An 11,902-nucleotide genomic window follows, 5' to 3' on the forward strand; every position below is an offset into this window, starting at 1 on the left:
TTCACTGACTAGCTAAATATTCTGACGGATAAAATGGTGTTTTCGTCCAATTACAATTTTAATTTTTAAATATTTTTTTATTATTTCTTTTTCTTTTTGACCAAAACCAGCGGTTGCTAGCGAGGGCTAGCAAGGCTTGGCCACCCTCACCAACCATTGGTAAGAGTTGGCAAGGGCCTACAAGCCCTCCCATGGGGCCAATGAGGGCTCAACAACCTTCACTAGCCATTGGCGATGCGACCCTCACCTAAATATGGCGAGGCTGATGGTTGCAAGGGCGGCCTCCCTTAGGGTGAGGGTTGCCTCACCATATTGGGCAAGGGCAATCCTCACTCAGCGCTCTTCAGCATTGTCGATGGCCAAAAGAAAAACTAGAAAAAAGGAAAAAAAGAAAGTACAAAGGAAAAAATTCAAGAAAGATAAACGACTATAATGTCCTTGCCAATCGAAAAGTTAAGCCTTTATTTGACATAATTATAGTTACTTTAGGCTTTTATTTGAAACAAAATCCAATTCAGACTCTTATTTGAGAAAATGATGGCATTTCGTACATTTCTTTGGAATTTTTAAATAATAATAAAAAACTAAAAAAAGCTAAAATAATTTTAAAAATAAAACTAGAAAAAAATAGAAAAAGGGTAGGGATTCTGGTTGGATGCTGCCACTGTTGCCCATCATCGGAGGATGGTCGGCCATCAACAACCTCGGGTGAGGGCCGGTGTTCCCTAGTTGAGCCTCGCCGGTCATAGGGACCCTCACTAGGCCCGAGTGAGGCTCATCCAAATTTAGGCAACGTCGGCCCTCCCTCTGGCCTAGTGAGGGTCATCACCCCTTGCTTGGGGTTGGCGAGGCCTCACCTGGGGCTAGCGAGGCTCGTTGGCCATAGGTGAAGACCAGTGTCGTCTAGATTTGGCTGAGTCGCACCGGCCTCAATCAAGGTATTGCCTAGATTTGGGCAAGCCTCACTAGCCCTTGCCTAGGCCAGCGATGGCCTCACCTAGGCCGATGAGGGCCACCCCCCCTTCCGTCGCCTAAGGCCAGCGACCTTCGCCAGTCCCTTTGGCGATGGGTAATGGTGCCAGCATCCAGCCATGATCTTGCACCTTCCTTTTAAACTTGTTTTCCTAGTTTTGTTTTTTAAAATTATTTTAGATTTTTTTACTATTTTTAAAAAAGATTTGAAGCAAAAAGTAATAAGAAATGCCATGTAGGAAAAAAATTAATTTAAAAATGCCATGTCATCATTTTTTGTTAGACAAATTGATGGTGTTAATAGAAAGAGTCAGCACCAATTTAAAAGTTTTAGGGTTTTATTGTACTTTTTAAAAATTTTAGAACTTGATGCATTTTCGTGACAAGTTTTAGAAGTTATAGTGTATATGTCCTTATAATTTTCTTCATCTTTTGATTGGCACATAATATGTAAAAAAAAATCTTTAGTTGTACTTTCACGATAAGTTTGAGGATTTGCAATGCATAAATCCCTATAATTTTGTTCATCTTTCGATTGACATAGAGTATGCCAAAAAAAATCTTTAATATCATGGACGATAAAAAAGATACTTCATGTAAGAAACAGAAAAAGAAAAACACAAGAACGGATAATTGCTCAAAAATCCCTCTTGAACTTTGACACAGTTGCGCCATGGAACCCAAACTTCGGAAAATTACAGATTACCTCTTTAAATTCTGGCATCATCACGCAATAGCCCACAACGATTGAAAAGCCATAGATTAAACTCGTAAAGATTGTTTTCTATTGCAGCCGTAAACTTTTTCATTTGCATAGCCATTAAGTGTTATTTGAAAATAGACTAGCTCATTTTTTTATTAATTATTATCAAAGTAAGCTCTACTGCATGATTAATGAAGTTAAGAAAAAAGAGAGCAACACGATGCATGGTTAATAAAATTGGGAAAATTAAATAGAGATTACATCAGTTAATAAAAGTGAATTGGTATGTTTTCAGTTAGTACTGAATGATTATGTTGATCGAAAAACTAGTGGTTGCAACAAAAATAAAAAATTAAGACGTCACATTCGTAACTTTCTAAAAATCAAGATGGCATAAAAGTTGTGGGGGGGGGTTTGAGCAATTATCTCAAATAAGAAAGATGGATAATGACACGAGTAATCCCTGAACTTTGACTTAATGTGTAATGTGGTCCATTAACTATTTAGTTGTTCTATGTGGTTCTTGAATTTTAGTTTAATATTCAATGTGATCGTTAAACTTTTGCTACATATTTCATTTAGTCCTTGAACTTGAATTATATGAAAATGTTCAATGTAATTCTTCTATTAATCCAAATTTAGGAACAACATTAACCATTTTCATATAATTTATGAATTAAATTGAATATTTACCAAAATTTTACGGACCACATTAAATAAAATAAAAGTTTAAAGATCAAATTGAATATTGAATTAAAGTTCAGTAATTAAATTGAACAAATTAAAAATTCAAGAGATTATATTATATATTGAGCTAAAATTTAGATATCATTTATATCATTTTTTCTAAGAAGGAAAGATGGAGAAGGGAAATCAAGATTTACGGCCGAGAAAACAGCTTGCAATGCGCTGATCCGGCCCATTGTCACCCCCACGAAAACCATCAAGATTCCATCGTGGGCATCACTCCATTCGCTGACCGGCATGCAGATTTCTCCGAAACAATGTGGACTTTGACACTGTTCCTTAGCCGCTATGCCATCCGGCAACTACCATTCAAGAAGCCCCCAAGTCCCGCAAAGGCTCTGGATTTGTTTCTCTTAGGGTGCGTTTGGTAACTATTTTGAGGAACAATTTTTAAACATAAATAGTTTTTTTGTTTGTTTCTGTTTTAGGAAACAATTTCTGAATATAAGAATGCGTTTGATAACTACAAAAATTTCTACTCTAGGAAGGTAAATGCGTTTGATAAACTTGTATAATTTTTTTTTATTTCTTTTAATTTTTCAATATTTTTATTATATATATATATTCTTCTTTTGGCCGGTTGTCAGCCTTGGCCATGATCGGCGACCGGCCGACGAGGGCTGGTGACCTTGTCGTGGCTGGGCGAGGCTCGACCTCGCTTTGGCTGGGCGAACTCGAGCTCGTCTAGATTTGGCGAGGCCGAGCTCGCCCGGCCATTGGCGAGGCTTGGGCCACCGCTAGGTCAGCCGAGCCTTGCTGGTGGTTGGGCGAGCTTGAGCCTCATCGGCCGGTGCGAGGCTCGGCTTGGCCAGGCCAGGGCGAGGCCGACCTCGCGTCGCCTAGGCGAGTTTGAGCCTCGCCGGTGACCTCGCCTAGCCATCGAGGCCATCGGCGAGGCTTGGCCTCGCCTAGCTATTAAGGCCACCGGCGAGGCTTGGCCTCGCCTAGGCAAAGACGAGGCTCGGTCTTGTCGGGGGTCGACGACGCTCGGCGAGGTCACTGGCCCTTAATGGTCGGTCACCAGCCGAGGTTGGTGACCGGCCAAAAGGAAGAAAAAAGGAAAAAGAAGAAGAAGAAGAAGAAAAAAGACGAAGAAAAAAAAATGTTTATCGAAAGTGTTCTCAAACAAATTTTTTTTACTTCTTGTTTCTATTCCAAATTTATTTTTAGGAACAAAAAATCTAGGAACAAAATATATATTTTATTCCCAGAAACAAAAGTGTAAACAAACGCCCGTTTTTTTTTTTCTAGAACAAAAGAATAAAAATTTATGTTCCGAGACCACCACTTTAGTCGTCGTGATGGTTTGGGATCTGACTTACCAAAAAAAGAAGTTTATTTTTGGGAAACAAAAACACAAATAAACAAACATTATCGTCTTGAAAACAAAGGGAGAATTTTTACAGAGGAGAATCCATCTCCTGCGGTGCAGGAAGGACAAAGGTCGCTTTTTTACCAGAATCCCGATGAAGCTCAACAGGTTCTGCGTCGCCTTGGCGCTTGTGGCGGCGGTCCTGTGCGCGTCGACCGAGGTGGGTCTGTGCGGAGAAGGCCAGATCTTAAGGATGAAGCCCGGCGGGGTCCACAACTGCAAGGGTAGCCAGAACAGCGCCCAGATCGAGGGCCTTGCTCGTTTCGCTGTCGAGGAGCACAATAAAAATGAGGTCTTTCTAATTCCCCCCCTGCTTTTGATTTTCTCATCCTTCTTTGGTTCTTGCCCTTTTTTCGTTTCCTTAGATTGAGGTCTGGTTGGCCTTTGACAAGGTAATCTGATCAAGCATGTGTTGACTTTAGTAATCCATTTTTCTGGTGATTTGTTTGGATTTCTTTCTGGGATTGCCTTGTTCTAATTGCATAATAATTGTTGGAGCATCATTTAGACTTTAGTTATAGCCTTAATTGTTCATTATGTCGGATTGCTGCGTTTGATTTCCCCTTTGACTCTTCTTTTGTGTCATTCGATTCATCGCAGAATGCGCTTCTCGAGTTTGCTCGTGTGTTGAAGGCCAAAGAGCTGGTAGTTGCCGGGACTTTGTACCATCTTACCCTTGAGGCTGTTGATGCCGGCAAGAAGAAGATCTATGAAGCGAAAGTGTGGGTGTGAAGCCGTGGATGAACTTCAAGCAGCTGCAGGAGTTCAAGTATGCTGAGGACGTGCCTGCCTCCAAGGCTTCTGGCCTCGGCCGAGGTATTGGGCTAACCACAAATGAACTTGTTTGGCCATGACTTTTTTTTGGTCGAAAACAACAAGTAATATATTAACGGATAGAGGAACAGTCTTTATACAATGCTTCAAAGTTGAGGAGGTCTAAAAGATGACTAGGAGGAGAGATAACCCAATTTAGTGGAAGTAAAGACAGCCTGTGGGCTTTGGTAGCCCAGTAGGCTATGAAGTTCTCAGTGCGACAATGTGTGATTTGGAGATGGGAAAAACAGGGCAGTAACGCCATCACTTCTGCAAACAGGGCTCTGTGTTCCTAAGGAGTGGAGCTAGGGTTTCGTACGGCGTCCACAAACACCAAGCAATCCGACTCCAGCAAGATGCGATCCCGTGTTCTCCCTTTCTACTGCAGAAATTTGAGTGTAAGATTGAGAGCTTGTGTCTTTGTTTCCAGCGTTGAGAACGCTGTGATGCTACTGGTAAATCCATCGAGCAGGTGGCCGGAGGAGTTGCAACACACACAAGCCACAGCGCCTTTGTTGGGGGATATGGGGTAAGCACCATCTATATTGATTTTTAGAACACCCGTTCTGGTGGATGCCACTTATAAGCGAGGTCTGGTGACTGATCTTTGCATTTCAGAGGCCTTCTGTTGCAGCACTTGGTTGATCTGGCGTGGGCGAGGGCTAACTGTACAACCCAATCAGGATCTGGTTTCAGTTGGCGGAAGACAAAGCTGTTTCGGGCCTTCCAGATATGCCATAAGATAGAAGCTACAGTCTCCATGTCAGGTACTGTATCCCTTGTGTCGAGTAGATCAGTAAACCAAGCATCTATTCTTTGAACATCATGAATTTGATTAGTCGGATGTAGTTGTGGATGAGACCATATTGCTTTTGTCCATGTACATGATAAGAAAATATGTTCAGTCGTTTCCGGTACTTAATCTGTACATATTGAGCACACTGGGTCTGAAGTGATGTGCCCTGTGGTATAGATTTGCTTTTGTAGATAATGCATTTTGACAAAGGAACCACATGAAAGTGCAAATTTTGGGAGTGGTTCGCAGTTGCCAAATTTTGTTCCATAATTTGTGGGGAGGTTGGTATGATGAAGAGGCTGTGTTATGAATGTTGCTTTTGTTTTGTGATTTGATGAAGTGCTATCCATTATTGACTGTGTACATATCGTCCTATTTCCCCTTCCATATGATTTGGTCTGTCGTGTGTTGAGGTCGAATCTGTATAGACAGAATTTCATTGACAGTGTGCTCATCAAAATTGCGTCGGAGTAGAGCCTCATTCCATACATTTTGGTCTGGGATAAGGAATTCTGCGATCTTCTCTGGTTCGCCTCTTGGTGCAGGGCCACCGATAATTCCACTAGAGAGCCATTTGTCTTCCCTTATTTTGAATTGTCGACCATCTCCAACTGAGCACTGGAGATTGTGTAGTATTGAGTCCATGCCCAGCAACAAGTTTTGCCAACCCCAGGAGGGTTTAGTCCCTTTTTTAGCTAGCCAGAATTCCCGTGAGTAGAAATACAAACCTTTGAATAATCTGCTCCATAGGGAAGTTGGATGTTGAATTAGACGCCAAGCTTGTTTATCCAATAAAGCTTTGTTGAAAGCAATGAGGTCGCAAAAACCCAATCCTCCATTGTCCTTTCGATTCTGCAGGGTATCCCAAGTTTTCTAGTGCATACCGGATTTACCACATTGAGTCTGCCACCAAAACCGAGCAGTTTTTTGTTCTATAGACTTGCATAGAGACACCGGGATTTTAAATATAGACATTGCATATTGTGGGAGGGCTTGTACTACTGTTTTTATAAGAATTTCCTTACCGCCTTTCGAAATAAGTTGTTCTTTCCATCCTTCTAGCTTGGAGTTTAGTTGACTAAGAATCCAAGAGAACATTTCTCTTTTTGATTTCCTCCAATCGACGGTATGCCAAGATATTTCCAGTCTTTGCTAAGATAGGAACTCGGAGTTCTCTAGCCAAATTTTCCTAAAGGCTATTAGGACAGCCTTTGCTAAAGAAGATTCCAAATTTGTTGCGATTCACTTGTTGTCCTGTAGCTAGGCAATATTGTCGTAGAATATTAGATAAGTGCTGGCATTCGAGAAGTTTTCTGTCTAGGAAAAAGATAGCGTCATCTGCGAAAAATAGATGGGATAGAGTAGGACACCACCGGTTTAATTTAATGCCTTTGATATTGCCCATATCCACAGCTTGGCTGATAAGTTGAGATAGGACATTTGCCACCAAAATGAATAGGTACGGAGACAACGGATCGCCTTGTCTTAGTCCCCTGGTCGGATGGAAGTGGGGTAAAAGGTCTCCATTAAATTTAATGCTGAGGGAGACCGTGGTGATGCATTGCATTATCCACTAAACCCACTGAGCATGAAATCCAATCTGAAGGAGGTAGTCTTTGAGGAAGTCCCATTCCACCCGATCGTATGCCTTTTGCATGTTTAGTTTTAAGACTGCTTGAAAAGTTTTGGGCCTCTTTTGAATCATGAGTTGATGGAGAACTTCTTGGACTATAAGGACATTATCTTGAATCTATTGTCCACTAACAAAGGCACACTGCTCCTTAGCTATTATTGCTGGTAACTAAGGTTTCAGTCTATTTGCAAGAACTTTCGAAATGATTTTATAAATAAAGTTGCAAAGATTAATCGGTCTATACTGATCCAACCTTTCTAGGTGAGGTGTTTTTGGTATCAGAGATATGATTATCCTATTAAATTCGGAGTGCATCACACCTGATTGGAAGAAATCTTTGACATAGAGAAAAATGTCTTCTAGAAGGATATTCCAATGAGATTGATAGAATTGTCCATTCAAACCATCCGAACTCGGAGCCTTTGTTGCTCCCGGTTGAAATGTAGCTTGTTTGACTTCCTCTATTGTAACCGCATCTACTAGGGCAGCATTCATTTCCTCTGTCACCACAGGTAGGCATTGAGTTAGGACAGGCCTGTAGTCTCACTCTCCCACTGAACTGTATAAATTTTGAAAGAAATCCCGGGTCATGTGCTGCAAAAGCTGTGGATCTCGAACCCATTGCTGATTTGCATCTTGTAGCTTGCTGATTCAATTGTGGTCTCATTTGGATTGTTGTTGCATGGAAAAACTTGGTATTTTTGTCCCCTCATCTAAGCCAGTCGAGTCTTGATCGCATAGCCTAGTATTGTTCTTCCTGTTTCCATAAATGCTGAATTTGTTCTTTCATGCTATTGACCGTTGCTTGGGAATACTGATTGTTGGGTTGATTTGTCAGGTTAAGGAGATGCTGCTTACAAATATTGATTTGACGGTGGCCATTGGAAAATTTGGATCTACTCCAGCGGGTCAACGCCTCTGAGACAGCCCTAAGCTTTTGAGGTGTCTTTCCTCTCACCTGGGAATAAGCCCATGAGTCGGCAATGATTTGACGGTAGTCTTGTTCTTGTAACCAATAAGCCTCAAAAGTGAAAGCTTTCTTTCTTTTGACAGGGATGACTTCCGTTGTTAAAAGGATTGGACTATGATCGGAACCAATTGCAGGTAAGGCATATACATCAGCAGTAGGGAAATTTAGGCGCCAGTCCATAGTGCAAAGCACCCGGTCTAGTTTTTCCTTCACACAATCTTGGCCGTTTCTATTATTCCTCCATGTAAACGCATAGCCTTTGTTGGGTACCTCCATTAGGTAACAGTTGTTTAGAAATTCACGAAAAGAATGCATGCGGTGTTGGTCTGCAAGCCGTTTCCCAACCTTTTCCCAAGGATGAATTATTTCGTTGAAATCTTCGATACACACCCACGGGAGTGTATTATAGTGGCTGATCTGTCGCAAGTTGTCCCATAAGGCCTGTCGGAGGTGATAGACTGCCGGCGCATGAAGACAAGTAAGCCGCATTGGTGTACCATACTCTCCTTCCACACATATCATATCAATGAAAGCCGAAGTCTGCCAATCTACTGTCAAAGTTATCCCATCATTCCAAAACACTGCTAGACCACCAGCCAAGTCGATAGGGTTTTCGATAATACAACTAGAGAACCTCAGCCTCCTTTGGATTCGATGAAGCATTTCTTCCTGATTCTTAGTCTCCATTAAAATCAAAACATCTTGGGCCACCATGGCCTTTAGTTCTTGAATTGTTAGAGGACTGCCCAAACCTTGATAGTTCCAACTGAGTAGCTTCATTTGTCGCTTGGTGGCTGTTGAGGGCCAGCCACCATAGCCCAACTCTCAGGTCCTGTTGCTGCAAAGATTGGAGTATTTTGTAGTTGAGTTTCATCAAGGTCCTTTGATCTCTGGATCCGTAAATCATAAGGATTGTATCGCTTTGCTTTCTTAATAGGTCCTGGTTTTGCTGTTAGGCGTGCGTGTTTCGGCCGCTTTGATTTCGATGAGCCTTCTGCCTATTCCTCTGTGACTACCATCAACTGCAATACAGGGGATTTTGCTATTGCTTTCGGTACAGGTGGTTTCCATTGTAGAGGTTCTGCCACTGCTATAAGTTGCCCCCTGCTGGTATTTCCATTACTTCATTCTGCTGTTGGTTTTGAGATTGTTCCACAGGCATCAAAGTGGTAGGTGATTGAGGAGTCTCCGAGATGACCTCTTCTTTCTCTTCCCGTGAAGGTTGCGATATAAAAGGTACGCCAGAATGGGCTGTGTTCCCGGACCTCAGCTCTTAACCATTGACCATAATACAGTTTAGCCTTGCCATTAATTTTTTCCACGTCGAATGGGAAATTTTTACAGTGCATCGCATAATGTCTTAGAATGCTGCAAGAGTAGCAGAAGTGAGATAATTTTTCATAACGAAAGTCCAACCAAATATTTTTGCCATCCAGACGAAGAAGTTGCCCTGTTTTTAGCAGTTCATGTAAATTGATTTCGACGTGGACTCTCCTTGCTTTTAAGAGCTGGGCCTTCTTTCTGCTCTACCTTGACCTCTAACACCCTACCAACATGGCGCATAGCCTTACTTATCATAGTGTCAGTATACCATTCCAAAGGAAGTCCAAAAACTTGTACCCAAAAGGCTTAGGTTGTGAAATCATAGCAATGCAGGGGCGTATTTGGTAACCAGGGCTTTAGGATTACCAAATGATTTGAAAACAGCCACGGTCCGTTGTCCAGAATTCTCTGTCTTTCGCCTTCTGATTGGAATTTAATGACATACATGCCTGCTTCGCTCAGAGATATATCTACTCTATCGGTACACCATGCTCTCTTCATAGTATTCTAAAAGGCAGGAAAATTGATAGATGGGTTTGAGAGAATCTTACCCACCAGTATTAACTTACATTCCTCTAATTTTTCCTTTGGTCGTGGCTCATCGCAGATTTCAATGGTCTGTTCTGACCATAGGCATCCCATTCGATGGCATAGGGCAGCAAGGCGAGCGCTATCTCCGGCGTTGTCTCCAGGGTTTGCGTGGTCCATCGTGTCTCGATCAAGATAATCCAACACCTTGCTGGCGGCTGAGAATCTTCAAAGATGCGGGTTAAGCGAACTTATCCACATGCATTGCGGTCTAATCGAAGCTGGAAATTAGACACCGAGAAACGGATTCTCAATTGAAATAGGGCAAGAAGACATGCAGAGGAAGAGATGAGTGGGTGAGCTAACTGTAATTAGAGCGACAAGAAGTGCGATGGGTGGAAATGTGTTTGGGGAGGAATGGGTAGTTATTGAGGAAAACTACCATGAATAGAGCAAGAAGTTTGACAGAAGATGTAATTAGGTTCTAAACCAAGCGAGCGACTACCATGGTGGTAGAGGAAAGACTCTACATTTCGAGATAGAAAATTGAAACTTGTTACATTTCGAGAGAGAAAACTGGAAAACTTACATGAATAGAGCAAGAAGTTTGGCCATGACTTTACTTGGCCGTGGATTGTCCATTTCCAGGACGACCAATTTAAAATTGACAAAAAAGAAAAGAAAAGAAAAGAAAAGATTCATTGGCCATTGTGACATTAGCATCGATCAGGATTAAAGCTGCTTGATGTAGAATATTTTACTTGATTGCATGGGGGGTTTAACTGTGCATAAAATTTACAGAATGTAGTGTATCATACCATAGGCATCCAAGGTGGAAAGAAATTTTTGAATTTGGTTGGTGATTTCAAAAATATCGGATATTGTGGTGACTATTGTTAGTCGTAATTATTTCAGAGGTTCCGACAGTCTGTGCCGAAACTCTTTGCTGTTGCGAATATTCAAATTCATCTTATGGCTTCAGAGAGCTAATTCAAATTTAACAACATATTCTCATCTCCATCTTTCTCTACTTACTTTTATGTCAATATGAACCTCGAAAAATTGTGTAATGAGTACGCATATCTCTATATCTGGACAATGCGACATGTCATTTTGCAACTCATCTGCATTACCTCTCTTTTACTATGTAATTCTCTGTCGAGTTTAAACTAAGCGCAATCAAAGCACAGCTTTTCATATGGTCTAATGAGACATTTTGTTATGCTTTTCCCAACCCCTCAAACTCCAAACTCCTAATAATGTTTCCCAAGACCAACTCTAGCTTTCCTCTTTAGAAGTATTTCTTGGTTTTCTATTTAAGCTCGACACAGTGTCTAGGGGTTGGGGGATTTTTCCAGTGGTAACCTAAGCCAGTGCTCTAGTGGCCATGCTGAAGCTCATGAGGCAAGTGAATGCTAGCAGTTGCATGCATTGTTTAGCCACATGAGAAAAAACAAGTAGACAATAAGCAGCCCCGAGCAGTGGCTTCTTTTTTTCGTTGTTGGGTATCTGATTGAAACCTCTTCTTAACGTGTAGGTCACTGAGAGTTCTGCCAGATCTCAGTTGCTTCCGAAGGTGGGGAGGGGGAAGCAAGGAGAAAGACTAGACTTTATCTATATCAATGGGTGGGGTGGATCCACTCCCTGTTAGAATAATTACGAGGTATGTGTTAAAGAATTTGTGGACGCGTATAGTAAATTGAGTCCATATGCAGAAGAGCGCCATCTAGCTCTTTGATGTATGAGAAATCACGTTGAATTCGGGAAAACAGTACCCTATTCAGCGACTATGTACATATAAAGTTAATACTTTGTATGATCTTGCATCTATAGTTTGTTTATATGGGTTTGCTTCCTTCTAGCATGTCTGATCTGTTTAATTGTTTCTAATGAAGCTTCGCCTAACCAGCAATTCCTAAGACTGTGATACATGGTGGAGAGTATGTTTAAGAACTCTTTCTTGCTCTCTGGCCTTGGCTTTATTGAGTAATTGTCTAGTGAGCTTATCCATGGCAAGAATGAGAGCATCCATAAAGACCTAAAAG

General features: G+C 41.6%; 1 pseudogene; it reads left to right on the forward strand.

The window, feature by feature from the left end:
• Positions 1-3,798: 3,798 nt before the first annotated feature.
• Positions 3,799-10,565, forward strand: LOC108959173 (annotated as a pseudogene).
• The last annotated feature ends 1,337 nt before the right edge of the window (positions 10,566-11,902 follow it).

Source organism: Eucalyptus grandis, chromosome 1 (assembly GCF_016545825.1).
Source record: "Eucalyptus grandis isolate ANBG69807.140 chromosome 1, ASM1654582v1, whole genome shotgun sequence".
In the NCBI taxonomy this organism is placed as follows: Eukaryota; Viridiplantae; Streptophyta; class Magnoliopsida; order Myrtales; family Myrtaceae; genus Eucalyptus; species Eucalyptus grandis.